We start from the raw sequence: 7,428 nt of genomic DNA, 5'->3' as shown, positions 1-7,428 counted from the left end.
TATAAAGTAGTAAACATGATTTGCATATTACTCAACATTAAACACAAAGCATAATATTTCACAATTAAAAATCAGCGTATCATATAATTAACATCAATAACTTAAAAATAACAATTATGTTACATTATTTACACATGAACTTACCTTGGTACCAAAATATAAAGATTTTGCAATTTAGTCCACAATCTTTTCTTTTCCTCGATCGCGACTTGAATCTCATTTCTCTTGATCTATGATGTCAAATTAATCTTATTTAATACATACATTTATCAAAACAGCATTTAATACGAACTTTGGAAAAATTACACTTTTGCCCCTAAACTTTTGCATAATTACACTTTTGCCCCTAGGCTCAGGAATTAAACTTTATTCCTTATTCTTATGTTTTATAACATGCTGATCACTTTTCCCTTCTATGGCAACATCAAATTCTCTCTCTAACATATACTTGTGACTATTAGGTATTTTTACCGATTAAGCCCTTTTACTCGTTTTCACTCAAAACCGAGTAGCACAAGTTGTCTAACATAATTTAAAACCTCATATTCTATCATAAAACATCAAAATAAACAAATTTCACCTATGGGTATTTTTCCAAATATAAACCCTAAGTTGAATTATTGCTAACATAAGCTTAATCGAGCTACCGGGATTCCAAAAACGTAAAGAACATTAAAAACGGGGCTTGGAATCACTTACTATAGAGCTTGGAAGCTTGAAACAAACCCTAGCTATGGAGAACCCTTGAAATTTCGGCCTAATGAAGAAGATGGACAAAAATTGGCTTTTAATTTTGTTTTTAATTCATTTTAATAACTAAATGACCAAAATACCCTTACTACTAAACTTTCCAAAAATTCCTTCCATGTCCTAATTTTGTCCATCAACTTAAAATTGGTCAAATTTCTATTTAAGACCTCCTCATTAATATTCAAAAACAATATCATACTAAAAACTTCTAGAATGCAAGTTTTGCAACTTATTCGATTTAGTCCCTACTTTCAATTTAAGCACTTTAGGCATAGAATTTCATAACAAAATTTTCACACAATCATGCAATCATATCATAATCATCAAAATAATTATAAAATAATTATTTCTATCTCGGATTTTTGGTCACGAAACCACTATTCTGATTAAGCCCTAATTCAGGATATTACACTGATTCTGTATGTCTTCTAAAACTGTTGTTTGTTTAAACTGAAATACTGATACTACTATAGGTAGTAGACTGTACTGAAACACTCTAGTTAGGGTAAACTAAAAATTGTAGTAAGACTGCGACCTAGGAAAACGAACCCTGAATTACTAATACTATTTTCCACCAAAATATCTGTTAATAAACACTGGAACTGTAAATTGATGCATAAAACTATTAATACAAACATAATTCAATAATGAGCACCAGAGGTACTCGTAGACTAGGTACAAGAGGCCGTGGCAGAAGCCGTGGAGGTGCTAGAGCTAGGTCCTCGTCGTCTGGTTACATACCTAATTTGGAAACTAGTTAGACACCAGCTTCATCTGTGACTAAGACTGGGCCTCATAATCGTCCAGCTGGGGATGATGCGCTGTCCTAAGCCATGCTACAAATTCTGGAGAGGGTTGCTGGGCCCAATATTGGTGCTGTTGGCCATGGGCCAGTTACGGAACGACTTTGATTTAATGTAGCTGAGATTTTCAGGGGTATTGCTAGAGTTGGTCCTAATGTGGCTGAGTATTGGATTGAGGCCACAGAGAGGATCATGGATGATTTGGATTGCACCCCCGAGTAGAGTTGTAACGCTCCAAAACTGAATAACTTTTTGACAATGACTCACATTTTGAAAATGAACGATACGTATTAGAATCATCGTTAATATCACACAAAGAGGCTAAATAGAAAAAGGGTTTTCATCAATATCACACTTTACGAAAAATAGTTTTAATATTTATTTTTGTATGTTTGTGACAAAAGCATCTGTCTGCTTCAGTGGTTAAGTGTTCTGGGAGTGTCTGAGAAGTCTTGGGTTCAAGCCTTAGCTTTGGCAAAATTTTTGTTTTTAATAGAATAACCCTCATCTCAAGTCAGTAGGCTTATGAATAAATGTAGGTAAAACATGATAGAATGGGCCTGTTGGTCTGGTGGTTAAAAAGAGTGTTAATGAGTAGGAGGTCTGGAGTTTGAGTACTGGTGTAAGCAAGGAATTTATTTTTACTGTTGGCCATGGGAGAGGTTTAGTTTGACCGAAACTTGAGTGTTTGAGGAGTGTGGGGAGTTGTGGCCAAATTTTAAGAGGTTGTTGGAGGGAATTTCAGTTGTTAAGGGATGTGGATAAGTGGGGAATTGGTTGAGTGATCTTAGGAGTGATTTTAGGACTGATTTTGGGGAGAGTGGATGGGAGTGTTTAGGTAGAACAAAAATTGGTAGGAGGAATTTTGGGCTAACCTTTGGTTTTTTTTTTCTAATTTTTGCTGATAGTTTAGTTTTTTTTCTCTCTTCTTATTTCTATTACTTTTGAGGCCAGTCAGGTTTTCTTAACCTCTAGCTATTACCAAAATTGGTGAGTTGAGTGTTCTTCTTCTTCTTCTTCTTAGCCTTCTTTCTCAAGCCAAAAGGGAATTGTTTCCTATCCCAAAATACGGTTGCTTCTAGTCTCTCTTCCCCTATCTATCTTTGTGTGCCATTGTGATTTTTTATTGGTTCTTCCCCATTGTGCTGACAAATTTTTGGGTTCTTAATTCTTTTTCCCCTCGTTCATTCTTCTCTTTCTTATTTTTTTCTTTCGACTCAACACTGATTTTTGCGACTCGAGGTAAGTCAATTTCGAGTAATCTATAGCTTTATTTTGATCAAGTTTTAAGGGAAGGTTACTTTTGATATTTCTTTCCAATTAACTCATATCCTTTGTGCGATTCTGCGCTTTCAGTAAATTTGTTACTCATTGTGGTTTAAATTGTTCTTGTGAATAACTATTAATAGGAGTTTGGGCTTAATGCAGGTAACAACCGAGAAGCTAGTGGTTATTCTTTTTCTATGGTGTGAAGGCATGCAGTCTCAGTTGCTTAATCAAGGTTAGTGGCTATCGACTAAGGGGATAAGTTTTTTGCTAGAGTTCTTTTTAATTCAATTAATAGGCAATTAACCGAATGTTGTGGTTGAATGTAGGTTTGGAGAGCTCGTGGGATATTTGTGCACTTTTGCAGACAAGGTGTGTGTAAATAGTTCCCTTAATCGTAAATAGACAAAAAGCCGAAAAGTGCGAATAGTCGACACCACATGAGCATGCAACTATCCGTGTGGTAGCCGTGGGACTAAACATGGGCGTATCATCAACAAGATCGAGAATGTGCGAATTCATGGGCTAGGTCGTATTGGGCCTAATTGGGCCATATGGGCCCCACATGGGTAAACTACATGGACGTGTGTAAATTATTGGTTTAGGCTGTGTAATCTACACGACCAAGGCCATTTTAGGCTGTGTGGGCTACACAAGCCTACAATATGGGCCGTGGGCTCATTTTCACTGTTTGACTGCTAGGGTTGGATGGGCCGCCCAAGACGATTGTAGACCTACTGTTGGGTCGGTAAGCTTACCTAGACCCCTAATTAACTGAATGACTGTTATGCCTCTGTATAATGTATACATATATATATGTTCATGTATGACTATATTTTATCATGCTATTTTTAGTTGTATTGAGTACATGTATAATATTATTGGAGTAAGTGTACTATACTGGTAGCTCTGCTACAAATACTATTTAGGGATGGGTGGGTTGATTATATTCCCACATGGAATGTAGGGTTGGACGGAGATGGAGTGTAGAGGCTGGTTGGGTAGGATTTTCCTAATTGCATATCTGTACCGTTACCATCACTAAGATGGGCTTAGGCCCAAACTGATATTGATATTGTAATGGGCTAAGGCCCTAACTGAAATTGAACCTTTACTAAAATGGGCTTAGGCCCAGATTGTATTTGCTCTCTGTCTGGTTGTTTTGTATGGGATTACAGACTGAGTTTTTGTAAACTCACCCCTCTGTGTTGTCTGTATAGGTAATCCCCAGACATAGGCGGATCGGTGCTGCGAGGGACTCAAAGGTGGCCACACAACTGCATAAATTTTCATATTTAATTTTAATTATAAGTAATTTTATTTGGGGTATTTTTACTGTAATAAGCCCTTTATGGATTTTTACTTTAATTTGGCATTTTTATTTGTTTTGGTTAATAACTTCTAACAGTAGAAAAAAGGTGGGTTTTCAAAAATATAAATGTTTTATAAAAGATACCATGAATACGCAACCTATTTTAAGAGCTTCTGCAATAAGTGACGTTTTAAAAATTAATAATGTTTTAAAGTGAATAACTTTTTGACAATGACTCACATTTTGAAAATGAACGACACGTCTTAGAATCGTCATTAAGATTACACAAATAGGCTAAATAGAAAAATGGTTTTTATCAATATCACACTTTACGAAAAACACTTCAATGTGACATTGCCAGATTCGGCCATAACGTCTAGGCTGGGTTTGGGGTGTTGTAGGCAGAGACATGGGTGTGTGTCTCAGCCATATATGACACACGGTCAGGTTACACGGCCTTGGGTCCCCTGATGTTGATATAGAAATCAAGTCAGTATGCTCCACACGGCCTAACACACAGGCGTGTGACTTGATCATGTAGCATAAGTTAGTATACCCTACAGGTTTGGCACAGCCTACCACACGGCTTGGTACACAGGCATGTGAGGCCATTTCGAAGGGGACACGGGCTGGTCAAACCTGCGTGTGTGATAAATCATAATTTATACATATTTTTACCTCATGCTTAGCATATTTTTGGTTGAATTATCCTTAGATTTGGTGAATTCGATGCTCCAATCCTTTAATTTCATGTTTTAAACTTAGGTGAGCATAGGAGAGTAAAAAGAACGAGAAATAGGCTGAAAACGGAGAAAATGGACCAACATGGGAAATCAATACGGCCTGGACTTCCTCACATGGGTAAGCCACACGGCCGTGTCCATTTGGCAGAATCAAAGCACGACTTACACGGGTAGACTACACGCCCGTGCCTATGTAACAGCCTTGAACACAGATTGAAGAAATCGCACACAGGCATGTCACATGGGCGTGTCCTTATCGGGCCCAAGTTTAGTTCTATTCGGAAAAGGCCACTCTTGAGGGCTTTTAGGCATTCTAAAGCCTATTTAAACACCTCAGGAGGCACTTAGAAGGGGGACACGGAGTGGAGAGGCAGGGAATTACTCGAGGAAAGCCGATTTATCCATCTCAGAAGCCAGATTCACCTTCAAGACTGAAGATCTCCCTTCAATTCCCTTCAAGAGTTCTTGGGTTTTCTTTATGTTTTATTATCATTATTCTTTCGAGATGTTTTATTTCATAAATATGAACTAAACCCCCTAAATACCTAAGGGGAATGAAACCTAAGACGAATCTTGTTATTATTAACTGAATTGTATGATAAATATTTGACTTGCTCTTGATTATGAATTCTTAATTCTTGCTTTAATACTCCAGGATATTGATTCAAGTATTGATGTGCTTATTTAGAGGAGCAAAAGTCCCTGTCTATGAGTAGATCTAACATAATTAAGCAAAGTTGATTCCACGCCTAGAGATAGGGAGAGAAGATTTTGTCGGATTAGGGTGAACCCTAATAAGGGAATCCATAGATCGAGTTAATGCAGCACTAGGGAGTAAATTAGAAAGAGATTTCAATTAATCAACCTAGGGTTAGAGGTTGTTAGTCTCGAGAGAGTTAATAATATAAATTATGGATTTCTACGGATCAAGTCAAGTGAATAAATCATCTGATTTAGAGTCAATAACAAGTGAAGTCTAGGTGGATTTTTCTCTTAGGTATTGTCCAAATCATTCAGTTTTCCCAAATTTTATTTCCCCAATTTACTTTCTGTTCATTATTAGTTTAGTAATTAGTTTAGATAAAACAAACCTCTTTATTTTTAGGCTAGATAATAAAAAGACAGTTAATACTAGTACTTTTAGTTCCTTTGGGTTCGACATCCCAGTCTTGCCATAAGCTATACTACTGTTCGATAAGGTGCGCTTGCCTTTGTCATGATAATAGTTAGTTTTCAAGAACGGACGTTCATAAATTATAAAACTTATTGCACATATCACATAACACGATCAAGTTTTTGGTGCCGTTGCCGGGAACACTCGATTTTTAGGACTTTAGCTATTTTATTTTTATTATAATTTAAAATTTTATTTTCTTTTCTAATTTTTCGTTTATTCGCTTCTGGCAGGTTTTTATAGTGCATGACTAGAAGAAATCCATCAAGACTATTACTTTTTGATAGTGGGATCAATCACACAGCTCACAGAAACGGAAAAGAAATAAGGCAAAGCCTAAGATACATAGAAGAAGAGCAAGAGGACGACATTCACACCACAACCGAGGAGATGGCTGAAAATCAGGAAAATCCGCTACCTCCTGCGATTGCTGCTAACCCAGTAAATCAGAATCCTGCTCCATGCACTATGTATGATTATGCTAAACCTACTTTAACAGGACCTGAGTCAAGTATAGTTAGGCCTGTTGTTGCTGCAAATAATTTTGAACTGAAACCTAATACAATTCAAATTATCCAACAGTTTGTTCAGTTTGATGGTTTTCAGGACGAGGACCCAAACACTCATTTGGCGAATTTCCTAGAGTTTTGTGACACTTTTAAAATCAATGGCGTTTCTGATGATGCCATCTGCCTTCAGTTGTTTCCCTTTTCATTGAGGAACAAAGCAAAACAGTGGTTGAACTCGTTACCACGAGGGTCAATCACTACCTGGGAACAAATGACCAAAAAATTTTTACTTAAATATTTTCCGCCGGCTAAAATGGCTAATTTAAGGAATGATATCTCTACTTTTGTGCAGATGGATCTAGAGACACTCTATGATGCATGGGAGAGATACAAGGACCTCTTGAGAAGATGCCCTCACCATGGGCTGCCCTTTTGGTTGCAGGTTCAAACATTTCACAATGGCCTGAATCCTTTGACTAGACAGATGATTGACGCAGCTGCTGGTGGGACTATCAATAACAAAACACCTGAAGTGGCTTATGAATTTATTGAAGAGATGTCACTGAATAACTATCATTGGCAAGTCATGAGAACAAAGCCGACAAAAGCAGCCAGTGTTTTCAACCTCGATGCGGTTACTATGCTATCTAACTAGGTAGAACTCTTAAATAAAAAGTTTGACAGTTTCTGTGGTTCTACTCAGGTACATCAAGTGATGAGGTGCGATTCAAATGGAGGAGGAGCATACACAAAATATCAACCCTTCAACCCTAGCACTGAGGAGGAACAAGTTCAATATATGGGTAATAATTCTAGATCTAAAAATAACCCATATAGTAACACATATAATGTAGGTTGGAGGAACCATCCC

The 7,428-nt window shown here is 37.1% G+C and overlaps 1 non-coding gene across 1 annotated transcript; it reads right to left on the bottom strand.

Moving 5' to 3' along the window:
• Positions 1-6,876: 6,876 nt before the first annotated feature.
• Positions 6,877-6,983, bottom strand: LOC128287307 (small nucleolar RNA R71). The gene has a single exon (XR_008278006.1). It is a non-coding gene; the product is annotated as a small nucleolar RNA R71 (small nucleolar RNA).
• Between the last annotated feature and the right edge of the window lie 445 nt (positions 6,984-7,428).

This window comes from Gossypium arboreum, chromosome 13 (assembly GCF_025698485.1).
Source record: "Gossypium arboreum isolate Shixiya-1 chromosome 13, ASM2569848v2, whole genome shotgun sequence".
Taxonomy (NCBI): Eukaryota; Viridiplantae; Streptophyta; class Magnoliopsida; order Malvales; family Malvaceae; genus Gossypium; species Gossypium arboreum.
This window is presented reverse-complemented; position numbering and strand designations above follow the sequence as displayed.